The sequence below is a fragment of the Cupressus sempervirens genome, chromosome 5, assembly GCF_028749045.1.
Source record: "Cupressus sempervirens isolate cs-2001-9-10 chromosome 5, ASM2874904v1, whole genome shotgun sequence".
Classification (NCBI taxonomy): Eukaryota; Viridiplantae; Streptophyta; class Pinopsida; order Cupressales; family Cupressaceae; genus Cupressus; species Cupressus sempervirens.
In genome coordinates this window covers 426,732,745-426,745,826 of record NC_143122.1, presented here as the reverse complement: position 1 = coordinate 426,745,826, position 13,082 = coordinate 426,732,745, and positions in this window count along the sequence as shown.

Sequence of the window (13,082 nt, the reverse complement as noted above, 5' to 3'; positions counted from 1 at the left end):
CGCCATGTGCTCACGTGCCTATCGCTCACACCGCGCGTTGGCTTTGAGCGCCCACGTGCATGTGCCCTCGTGCGTCGGCTTCGAGCGCTTGTGTACATGTGCGCTCGCGCGTCGACATTGAGTGCCCGCAAGCCGTGCGCCACCTCGTGCGCTCGCTTTGCCACAGGTTCGCTCCTGGTGCGCGTGCACTCTGATGCATTTTGTACATGTGTGTGCGCGCATGATCAAGGCGCCTTGTGCGCGTTTGTGCTGCGTGCTCCCAAAGCACCATGTGCCCTTGTCAAGCTATTTTTTCACCTTTAGTTTTGTCCGAATAGCCATCAAAGGGGTTTAAAATATATCATTTAAGTATAAGTTGACATATATTTTAATATACTTATATGCGACGAATCTTTTGAGATAGGTTTCAAACCTCCTGGAGATAACGTAAAGATTTTAGAAAATTTTAGGGCTTCAGAAATCTAGACTTAGCCAAATTTCAGGGCTTCAGGAATCCAGACTTAGCCAAATTTCAGGGCTTCAAGATTTTTGACTTAGCCAAATTTCAGGATTCATCTCCAATTTTGTTTGAATGGCTAGTGTGTCTTTACTATGCATTGTTAACTCTATAGACTAATGTTTGCTTCTTTTGTAGGTAAAAATGGCATCCTCAACTTGTCGAGGTCATAACTTTTGACTCGGGCCTCAAAATTCAGAATCACTTACACTGTTGGAAAGAAGAACTGAAGATCTAATTTTAGTCCCTAAAATAGTGAGCCTTTGGTAGCCCAATTATAAGGATCCATGAAGGTTCTGACTTGAAATTTTGAGCAAAAGGCATCCAAAAAGGTCATTTGAAAATGCCTAAAAAATTTGTGAAAAAATATGAAAAAGTTGCAAACATTTGATCGTCTTGGATAATTTGGATCACATGGTTTCTTGCCGGGAAGGATTGGACAGGTGGAGAGAAGAAAAAGGTCAAAGATATAGAGGTTGGACACATAAAGCAAATCAGGTTCCTCATCTTATGCAGCTTTTTGGGACAAGATTCAATGCAGGTGCCTTGAGATTTTTGATTGAAGTAGACACTAATACATTAGGGGTCAATTTGTGACGGCAAGAAAAGGTAATGTGTTTTTGGCTTTTTTTTTTTCAATTTTAGCTTGATGCCGTCGCAATTGCGACGAAAGGAATTGCAATTGCGATGCCATAGAGATATAATAGAAAAAAAAATTGAAAAACCTCATTTGAAAGAAATCGACACAGGGTTCTTCAGAAAGGAAAGGCGCACGAGAGACTTCAGTAGCATTGAGAGGGGCATTGAGGCAAACTCGAGGCATTGAGAGGGCTGGGCAGAGACCCGCATCGGCTAACTCGACGCATTGAGAGGGGCAGAGACCTGCATCGAAAGGTCCAAGGGAAACATTTAGAGGAGGAGGATGGCAAGGTGCAGAACAAACAAACCCATTACTCCTTTATTCTCCAATCATTATTATTATTATATATATGAAGTAGAAAATGGGAGGAGACACAACCATACCAGATGTAAATTATCTCCTGGCTGCCAAAAATGCGGTGGGCTCAAGCTATTTGCAATTTATCTTCCCATGTCCTGCAAATGGTCATGCATTCTCATTATAACTGTTAATGTTTCTCATGAATGTCTTTTCATTTCTTGAACAAGACACTTGTTTTTATTGCATGCCGAGAGCTCCATGCTGATGCCTCCCATACTTCCATGGTAGTGTGCTTGGATTTGTCAACAAAAAGACATGCGAAATCCATGAAAATTTGTTGTTCCTCATAGTCCAATGCATCAAAGCTTATTTTATTTTGCATAGCCTTGGGTGGTAAGATCTCACTCCCGAAGCCCATTATGGTAGGATGGTAGCAATAGATTTATGACTATATATTAAAAATTTGGGATACAAGTTGGAAAATTGTTACAAGTATCCCATTACATGAGATCAAGATTCAAGTTTAAATGTTCATATAATGAATAAAATTCAAAAATCCTTGCTCAATATTCATTAATTCAAGTATAAAAGTAATAATAGAACATTATTTTCATTGGAAATGAAAGGCCCTAAGTCCACAAAATGGCTAGTAATAAAAAGTACATTTGGTTGCATGTATCTTACACAGAAATGCAGTGGTATTATATATCTGGCATAGTTATGAAAGTATGGCCCTCATTGCCAAGGTCTATAGTATCTACCATAGTAGTAAAAATATTCTTAGTAAAAAAAGGGCAAACCAAAAGATTCATAAATTACCGAACTATCATGAATCAATCAAGAAAAAATCATATTTTCAACACACGTAAAATAAAGATGAAAAAATTAACAAAACATGTTTTTATAGAATAGAGATACAAAAATAAAATAAAATGAAAGCTTATTCCTTAAATTATGAGATACATTTTTTCTTATTTATGTTCATATTGTATTTGATTAAATTGTATTGCACAATACATACTACACACTGCATAAATGATAACTAATTGTTGATAGTTTTCAATTACAATTTCCTTTGTATGAAGTCAACCTAAAAACTAAGTACAAAGTTGCAAAAAATTCTATGTTCCTTTAGAGTCTTTGGAAGGGTGGGACCTAGGATCTTGATTTGGGGATGGTGGTTAGCAAGGGTTGATTTGGGGACAATCATTGGCATTGGTTTAGGGATGGAGCACCTAAAAGGGTCAAGAGGCAATGTCCCTTATAGGGATTTGGGGTTAGTACCCTCAGCAAGATTGACAAGAAACATCCCTTTTTTAATATAAGCAACATCACACTACCATTTTTCACAGTGATAGGATGAAAATTGATTGTAAATTAGAGTAGATACAATTCAGACATGTCCTTCACAATTCATAATCATGAACATTGGCAATTAGTGATTAATCAAAAAATCACATTTTTTGGCTTCATCAACACATTCCTCGTAGCATCATATGAAGTTCCTTACACAGTTGGCAAATGTGGGCTTAGCAAAAACTTTGGTAAATTAAAAATTGCTTAAGTTTATTTAAAAACAACTTTTTGTTATACATAACAATTTTTCTGCTATCCAAGATTTTACTTGATGTTGTTTCTAGAAGAGATTGTATATGTTTTTTGAATCACAATGTTTCAGATCTCACTCTATGATCTATCATCTAGATGTTAGAGAGTAGAAGGGATAGAAAAATATATTTTTTACAAAATTAAATGATAAAATATATCTAATGAGTCCAAAAATGAGTACAAAAGTGTTTTCTATCAAGGTTGACTCATTTGAATTTAATTGAGAAGACTAAATCCAAAAATGCATCAATGCATTCCTTGCAACATCATACAAAGTTCCTTGCATGGTTGGCATACTTAGGACTCAACCAAAATTAGGATTGTCTTTACAGTGATTATCTTTAAAAATCATCATCATGATTCATAAACTACATTACAACATTTTAAATCTTCATCTTCCCTAGTCTACTAAAAACTTGGGGAGAGGTTCTAATCCTTGTACTCTATTGCAGCTCCTCACTTCACATTAAAGGTTGTATTTTTGGCATTGAGTTGGCCAAATAATATGTGACAACTAATCATGCTCTTTTCTCTTTCTCGTTTAACTCAGTACCAAAAACATAATATAGAGCACTTGTGCTAATTTAGAAGCATTAGCAGTGATGGTAGTGAGTTGATTGACATCCTTTTATTGAGTTGATATTGTCATTATTAAACTAAGTATGAAAATATGAACAATCACATTATATCTATCTCTTGGATCGGGTAGTATATCCCTAATCAAGATGGATTGAATGACAATCATATGGGATCGAGTTATGATCCTCTATATTCATATTAGAGGCTTTGATGTTGAAATTGGCTTAGCAAATAATCATGACGATGACCATAGGGTCTCTTGATAATTTGTTTGGTGACTAATCATAATCGATAACCTTTGGATTTGTTGGCTAATTAAGTTTATGCCTATGTGTCTCCTCAAGGAGACATGTAGTTGAAAAGTTACAATTGCCCCTCATATGCCTCTTGATTGCACTAAATAAGATGACCGATCACAAGAGATGGATTATCGAGATTCATAAATGATTCTATCTCTTCAGATTGGGAATTCTAATAAGTGATCTAATTATATATTCAGACCTGGCAAACATTTTTCAATATTGAATTAATTCATATCCATTCTATATTGATTATCACCTAGAGAGATCCATTACATTTACAAAGATCCTTCATTATTTAACATGGTATCAGAGCCAGGTTAATAAAGGTATCACTTTAAGAGAGGAAGGCTGCTAGCTATGAAATCAATACCATATGCCTTTGCAATTTTGTGCCCAAGATGGTGAGAGATTTCAAGTCACCTCATTTTCATCCTCTCTAATGTCTGCAACAAAAGAGTATCTATAAATTTCTATGATGTTCTGCACAGATTTAGTTTCGATAACACTCATTGAGTAGCATTTGGCCATGAAAGAGAAGAGGTGAAAATCAAAAAATCAGTGTTTAGGTTGTTGTGCTTACTGGCACGTTTTGGCATGAGGGAGCAAGTACCAAAGTGTTAGGCCTATCATTCTCGCAGAGGGTGCCCCTGAGCTTCCCATTTCTACAAATGGTGTAACACTTGTTTAATTGCATGTTTAGTTTGGCATGCACATGAGCATGTGTAATATTTTTCTTGTAGATCTATTTATTTTTCTTGTAGGGAGACATAGCATAATAAAAGGAAATATGGTTAAAAGTATTTGTTTAGAGCTCATTTTCAAATTGTTTGAAAGATCACTCAAGTCATTCTTTAAATGTATGGATTTGTGGTTTTTTCTGTCAATGCAAATCATGCTATTGTTAGTAGGCTTAATTCCTTTTGATTACTATCTATGGCATTTTTTCATCTTCTTCACAGGGGTAGGAAAAGCCATACAAAAAGTTTCAAGTAGTCAACGTAGCTTCTGTTATTGCTCGACTAGTTAACAATATACCAAACAAATGCATCATTTATCCATCTGTATATTTTACTATTTTTCTTAAGTTGACAATGCTTCCTTTTGAATCTATTTATGTTAAAGCAGGATGTATCAGCATTGACTGTAGTAGAAAAACAAGTTACATAGATGAAAACTTGCATTATTGCACTTACAGCTGACATTTGACACTTGGAGTTGATATGCACATTTCTTTGAGGTGGGTGATAACAAAGAGCTCATCAATTTTCACTGTGTTATCTTTTGGCTACAAGTCTACACCATTCTTCACTGTTTTTTATTTATACCTAATACAATTTTATTTTTCAAAATGTTTATCATTGCCACAGTTTTTGACAGTTGGCTTCTTTGTATTAATGCCTATAAGGAGCCATTGGATATTGGAAGATAAAGGTTATAAATCTCAGGTAGTTTGTCTATGAGATTTCTTTTGGATTTGGCTGTGTTACATTAAATGCTGAAGTAAGATGCATATCAAATATATAGTTGTGGCTTTTGTGTTATGTCCAACTCAGACATGGGCATTTTTACCTGCGGTTACGATTCTGTGCATGATGAGCTTGACTTCATTTTTCATACCTAGCAATGGGAATTTTTGTATGTACCTCATAGCCTAAATTTATATCTGGTTTAGGAGTTTGACAAGAGAATTGTGCATAATATTACAACTTTTGAGTTTGCTGTACTTGGCCTCGCTAAGGCTGATAAGCTTATGAGATCTAGGCCCTAGTGCCCCAAACTTCGAGTCCAAGATTCTGAATCATTTTCCAAACAGTAATACTAATTAGGGTTTTGTTGATGGATTTTTTGTAAAATATTTCAACGACAACACATAGAAATTTTCAGGTGGTTGGAGACGAGCAATTAATCAATTCTTGTTTTATTGCATGTTTTCTCTCCTGCTAGTTGGGATTTGTTTCTCAATATACAATATTGTGTTTTTCAATTCATATTTGATATTACTCTTCATCTTTCTTCATATATCAATTTCTCACATAGTATTTTTTAAGTTGTTGCTTGAATTCCTATTTATCTGTTCGTAAGTTGCCTTTGCCTTTCAATTATGTAACACTTTTTCTACATTTTCATCTAGTTATAATAAACTGGAATGTCTCCTATGGACTTTATATTCAAGCCTCAATCAAAGAACACATTAAAATAATTTTCATGCCACTGACATGACATATAAGTGACCTGAAACTAATTATAATTTAAAACAAGAATCCGTGGTTGCCCTTCTCTTTTACGTACTCTCTGAGTTTTCCATTATTAATAGTCATATTAAGTTCCTTGGGATCCTAGCAGGGTATCTTCAAAAATGACCCGTATTTTCACAATAATATGCCAGCTAACTGATTTGATTATAAGTTCTAAGGAGAATGGGAGAAGAATATATAATCCAACAAGGAAAGCTTAAAGGAAACTAAAAATTTGGCAAAAATAAAATAAAAAAATCATTTGAGTTCATCCAATTTCTAGATTTCTTGGGAATTTGGTAGAAGCTCCTCTATTGTCTTGAGTATTTCATGCCAAATTATGGGCTCTCTTGTTAAATGAGCATACACAGTTTAAATGGTATACTCTTACAAACTATTAGCTCTTTTTTTTCTCACTTAGCTAATTTCCCTACAGCTACGAGCAGAAATTAACAATAAATATTTGACATATTATCAGTGTTGATTTTCTTAAGTTGGGCACTGATTTCAACCCATTATGATTGATTTGTACAGATTCTTATAACTAGTTCCATATATTTAATTACATTTAGACACTATCTTTTAATGCTTTATTTCAGTGTGCTACATATTCTATTTCATATTTGTGATATATGATGAAAGTATTATAACATATGGAGGAATAGTCCATGAGTGGCGTGGCCAATTGAAATGGTTTTAGTTTCAATTTTACACCATTTGATACAAATAATTAGTTTACCAATCGACCCCTAGGTTCATTCCATTTGCAGTAAAATCTTCATTACATAGAAAATGTTCACAAAATCTATGTCAATGCTCACACATCTTCTTGGACTTACGCAAATCTATGTCAATCCTCACACATTTTCTTGGACTTACACAGGAACTATGCTGCCCTGCAGCTCTTGTTAAATATGTTATCAACTTGACTTTTCTATTAAAGGCTCTCATGCTGAATTGAAAGCCAGGTAAAGAAAAAGATATTATACACTATTTTGTTGGTACCCTGTGTAGCACAACAAACTTGTTCTTACTATAAGAAAATTTTCTTTTCTTTTGTTTCATTGCAGATCTTCTACTTGCACGAAGGTCTCTCCCCATCATTGGACACACTTGATAACATTCGAGCTTTGGATCGCATACAGGAAGTGCATCTATACACGTAAGTATAAACTTCTTCTTTTCCTGCAACACATATAACAACAATTTTAAGTGCTTGCAAGGTATATACTTATGAATAAATATTACATCCTGATTTAAATGTATGAAAACAATTTTCATTCCTTTTAAGCTTCATTCATCTCGAGGTGCAATTCACAAACTCAAGAATAGTGGCTTTTTTTCTTTAGGATACCTTTAGGGGAAGAGTATGTGAATGCCCCCTCGTGTCTGGAGTCCAGTTTAGAGGAGATGGCTATTTACACTACTAAGGTTTGTTGAATCTAATTCTGAATAACATTTCTTGCTATTGTTGAATCTAATCTAATGTATATTTTAACTGTACTTTTAGCTTATATGTTTTGAAATTTTTGTTAGGCCTTGTAGTTTGTATAATTTGATTGCTGGAGAGCTTCTACAACTAAGCAAGAAGGCCGTTGCACGAGTTATAGCTGCGCGCTCAGGCATGAAAATTGTATATTTTTTATTCTAATGTATATTTTAACTAGACTTTTAGCTTATATGTTTTGAAATTTCTTTTAGTGGCTTAATGTTGTAAGGTCTCTTGAAATAAGACCTTCAGGCAGTTGGTCAAAGTTTTACAAATAATCTTAGGAATAAAGTCAAAGAAAGTATTTTAAAAATATTAAAGTATTTAGCTAGGTCTAAGAAGATTTGTGTACTTTCAATAGTTTTTCTTAGTTTGTGAAAGTTGTAGACTGAAATTTTCATAGCCCAATTTTTGCTTCCTGCAAAGAACGATCATGTCAGATAATATAAGTGAAGAACAAAATAGGGAGACAATCACTAGATTGTGGTCTAACTTGAAAAGAAAAGGTGATGGAAAATGTTATTGTCCTTGTAATATTGTAAGGGCTTAAACCGTAGAAGACTACTGATCAAAATAGTTAAGAGACATTGTAGGGAGAATGGTCACATTGAAGGGGGGCATGACTATCATCCGCTGGTAAGTCATTCATTATATCATTTTAACAATTTATATACATATGAAATCACTTGATGATGAGTTGATGATCATGGTTTATTTATGTTAATCAATTTTATATAGGTTGATCTTCCCAGGGAAGTACATGATATGAACCACAACAATTCGAAGAATATGGTTTTCGAAGTGGAGGAACATGGAGGTGCAAATATCCAAGGTGAAGATAATGATCCCATGGAAGATGACAATCATGCGCCAGAAAACACAATTGAAGAGGATGGTATAAATACATTGATCCATGACACATCTAGTCCAAGCGTATCTGATCATGATGATGATGATAGCCTCGATGTACCTCTAATTCAGAAGGCATACAAGCCCCTATACAAAGACTCCCAAACAACTCTTCTCTCTACTGTATTGTTGTTGTTGAACTTGAAGGTTATGAATGGTTTATCCAACATAACAATGTCATGTATGTTAAGGTATGTCATATATGTCTTTATAGTTAACAAAGGGTGAATAATGTACCACTAATATTGTTTATATTAACAACTTATATTTTTTGCTGTAGATTGATAGGTGAGTTTCTGTTACCATCATCAAATATTCTACCTTGCTCATATCGAGAATTAACTGCTGTTATGAAAGATATTGGAATGGAGTATGAAGCAATACGTGCTTGTCCCAATGATCATATTATATATTATGAAGAACATGAATTTGCAACACAACGCCCTATGTGTCATATGAGTAAATATCAAACAAATCGACTAACAAAAAAGGTGCCTCAAAAGGTTCTTCGTTACATCCTCATTATTCGACGGATGCGACAATTATTCAGGTGTAGTAGCTTGGCTCAATTTATGGATTATCATGCACGCAATAGAGGTCGAGATGAAATTATTCGAATCCCTGGGGATGGTTCAACATTTATGCACATAGAGGAAAAGTGGCAACACTTCAAAGAAGAACCTCGTAATCTCAGGCTTTCATTGGCAGCGGATGGTGTCAATCCATTTGGAGAGATGAGATCTGTTTACTTAGTGTGGCTTGTTTTTGTTATCAATAATAACATTCCTCCGTGGATGTCAATAAAGAGGGAGCACATTATGTTGGCAATGATTGTTCCACGTATCTTATCATTTGATAGTTATTAATTTACATGTACTTACAAATCTTGCAGTAAAGCGGTCACAATAATTATGTAATGTTACTGTTTATTCAAGTAGGTAAATATCAAGTAAAAGATATGAATGTATATATTGAGCCTCTTATCGATGAGTTGGTGGAGTTATGGAACGGTGTCACTATGTATGACGTGTCTAGACCAATAGGACAAAGACAATTTCAATTCCATGCAATACTTGCATGGACAATACATGATGCCCCAGGGCTAACACATTTTTGTGGTATGTTATAGTGAATTCAAGTTGCGCACAATAATTCTAATTATAAAAATCAACATATTTAATAATCTAATTATATCATTATCTTGTAGGTCTTCAAACAAAGGGAAAATTTGCACGTCTAGTTTGTGGTCCAAAGATGAAATCTCATCATTCAAAAAGTTTAGGAAAGCAGGTGTTTGATGAGTGTAGACACTTCCTCCACAGGAATCATAAGTATTGAAGTACGAAAAAAAATCTTTTCAATGGGAAAGAAGGGACTACATCAAAGCCATGAAGAATGACACCTCGCTTATGGAAGTTGGAATATAATAGAATTAATCGTCGAGGTAATGCTGTTCCACTTAATGGTTTATGTTTGTAATTTATATATTTCTATTGTGATTTTTGTTTACTAATTGTGTAATTGATGATCGTGAAGGTCGTCAAGGCAATACTGAAAACCTTCCAAAGGGACTAAAAAGTTATCCTAGACAATTTAGTAGGTTGCCCTACTATGAGCACTTACAAATTGTGCATTTGTTTGATACTATGCATATTAGAAAGAATATAACAGAGACATTGTGGAAAATATTGGATTGAAGGCATGATAAAGAAAAAATTGTCAAAATTTGTAATGACATACATGAATCCAATCATGCATTGAAGAATTTCATTCACTCAAATAGCAACAGAGATCAGATTAATATAAGTGCCCTTCCATGGTTATTAACGGAGCAGCAAAGTGATGCCATAAAAGAATTCATACGAAAAATTTGATTTCCCATAGGATTTGCTGCGAACATAAACAATCTCATATAAAAAAAAAGTGAATTTGGGCCAGGGCTCAAAACGCATGATTGGCATACTTTCGTCAAGGTAAGTTATGTTCTTCTGTATTTACAATATATTCATAAACTACATGTACTGTTCGTTACGTTATGTTAGAAAACAATGAAATGATTGGTTTATAATTACTGCAGTACGTGCCTCCTCTATCTCTCCTAGAGCACTTCAACAATAACATCAAACAATTGATATGCAATCTTGGAAAATATATGAGGTAAGCAATAATATCTGTTCAATTTGTTGTATATATTTATTATATTCACGATTTTTTTTTCTTGCTATGTAATCTATTGTATATTATTTTGTAAAGTCTCATATCTATATATTTTTTGTGACTTGAATCTCTTAATGTAGGTGGTTGTCATCTAAAGAAATCCATAAAGAAGATATAAAATATTAGAAGAGAAGAATTCCTCATTTACTGTGTGAAATGCAAAAGTGTCTACCTCCAACTTTTTTCAATGCATAGGAACACTACCTCATACACCTAGTTGAGGAGATTGAATTGTGTGGACTTGTACACACTAGGTCAATGTGGATGGTTGAGAGGCATTTGAAATCTTTGAAGGCTTTGGTTCAACAAAGAGCACATCCTGAGGGTTCTATGGTAGAGGGATATATGGTATACCAGACTATGGTGTACATTACTGAATATCTTCCTAAGTTTGCATCAAATATCCATGTAGATCGCATTTGGGATCTCGAGCCTTTTAAAAAATTAGAAGGGGAGTACTTGATGGGGAAAGGTACATTGAGGAAAGTGAGAGGTAATAAATTATAAGATGTTATTGTGATAAATTATTTCTTAATCTTCAAAATAAATCGGTTGTAAGTTGTTTATTTTTTCTTTGTACAGGTGCTCAAGAGTGAGATGCACTACATTTGTATATTGCAAACAATCTTGATTGGATGACCGTATGGATTGAATGATGTCAACATTCTGGTTGCACATTAACATGGGAAGGTGTATCTTCATTGGTTAAAGAAGCTCATCGTAATGGAGATTCCAATGTTACGCAAAGGGAAATAGATTTAGCACGTGGTTCAAGAGATTTCTAGGTACGTACAAATTTATTAATCACTCGTATGTTTATCAACTCACGATACAATAATTTTGACATGTTTCACATATTATTGTAGGTTAAACACCACAAGGCTATGTTCTGTAATGGTCATAATTTTTGTGTCAAAGTGTTGGATGACACAAAGAAAACTTGTGATTCACGAATAACTGTAGTCTTTCAAGTGACTAATATTTCATCTAGAAACGACTTACATCCTCAAGAGTCTGAAAATTGATACTATGGCATTTTGGATGAGATACTTGAGGGTGACTTTAGTTCCTTCAAATTAGTACTCTTCGTTGTCAAATGGTACAGGCTACGACTTAATCCAAATGATCTTGAAAGAACTGTTATTAAACATGATAATGGATTTAAAATGGTTAATACAAGGTCGTTTGAGCCAGTTGGGGATGAGCCTTATGTTCTTCCAAGCCAATGTGAGTAGGTATTTTACTCAGAGGTTCCACATAAAGTGGGTTGGTCATTTGTTGTTAGACATGACCCGAGAGGAAGGCCAATAAAGTATAATGCGATCAAAGAAGAAGATACCGAAGAAGTAGAAGATGATGTAGATGGTGATCACGATCGACATTTATTGGATGATGTTCATGACACAAATTTTCATGAAGAAGAAGAAGAAGAAGATGATGATGATGCTACTACTGATGATGATGATGAAGATGATGTTGATGTTGATGATGATGTTGATGAGGACGACGACGATGATGGCGAGGATGATGATGATGACGATGATGATGATGATGATGAGGACGACGACGACGACGATGACAACGATGACGATGATGACGAGGATGATGATGATGGAATTTAGAGGTATGCCATCAATCCTTAATCTATTTAATATTCATTTCTTGATAGAAATATATTTGTCTTATATATATGGTTACATAGTTTATCCATTATCTATTTAAAAGCTACAAGTTTCAACTACAAATAGAGTACTGCTAATCTAAATTAACTATTAATCTAAATTAATTAAATAAAACTATTTAAAACACATATTGATTCGTGAATGTATTGAGCCTTATTTTCTTTCAGGTCAAAAGCATTTGTAAGTGTTTAGTTTAGAAAAGGGAATTCATTAAATATATATAAAAGGGAGTTGTACCTAGAATAAAATTCATAGGTAAAACATAATATAAGTGCTTACCTAATTTGTTGGTTAATAATTCTGCCTCTGTAGGTGATGCAGAGACCCTAGGTGGACTTGCAATCATTCATAACAAGAGGGACTTCCATAGTGTTCTCACAACACCAACCAAGCATCTTCATAAGATCCCTCTCCTTGATCCAAGCCAACTCCATAACCTATCAGAGTGCACACCAAATCCTTATGCCACCTTAGGTTCTACATCTTTGGAATAATCCCATGAATGTCCCTCAATACATCCAATGGATTCATCCAAGCAATCTAATCAACAAACTATCAAATGCTCACAATGCCTCAATAGGCGCCAAACTTGACTTCACCTTAACTAGGTGTTTCCTCCACCTTGA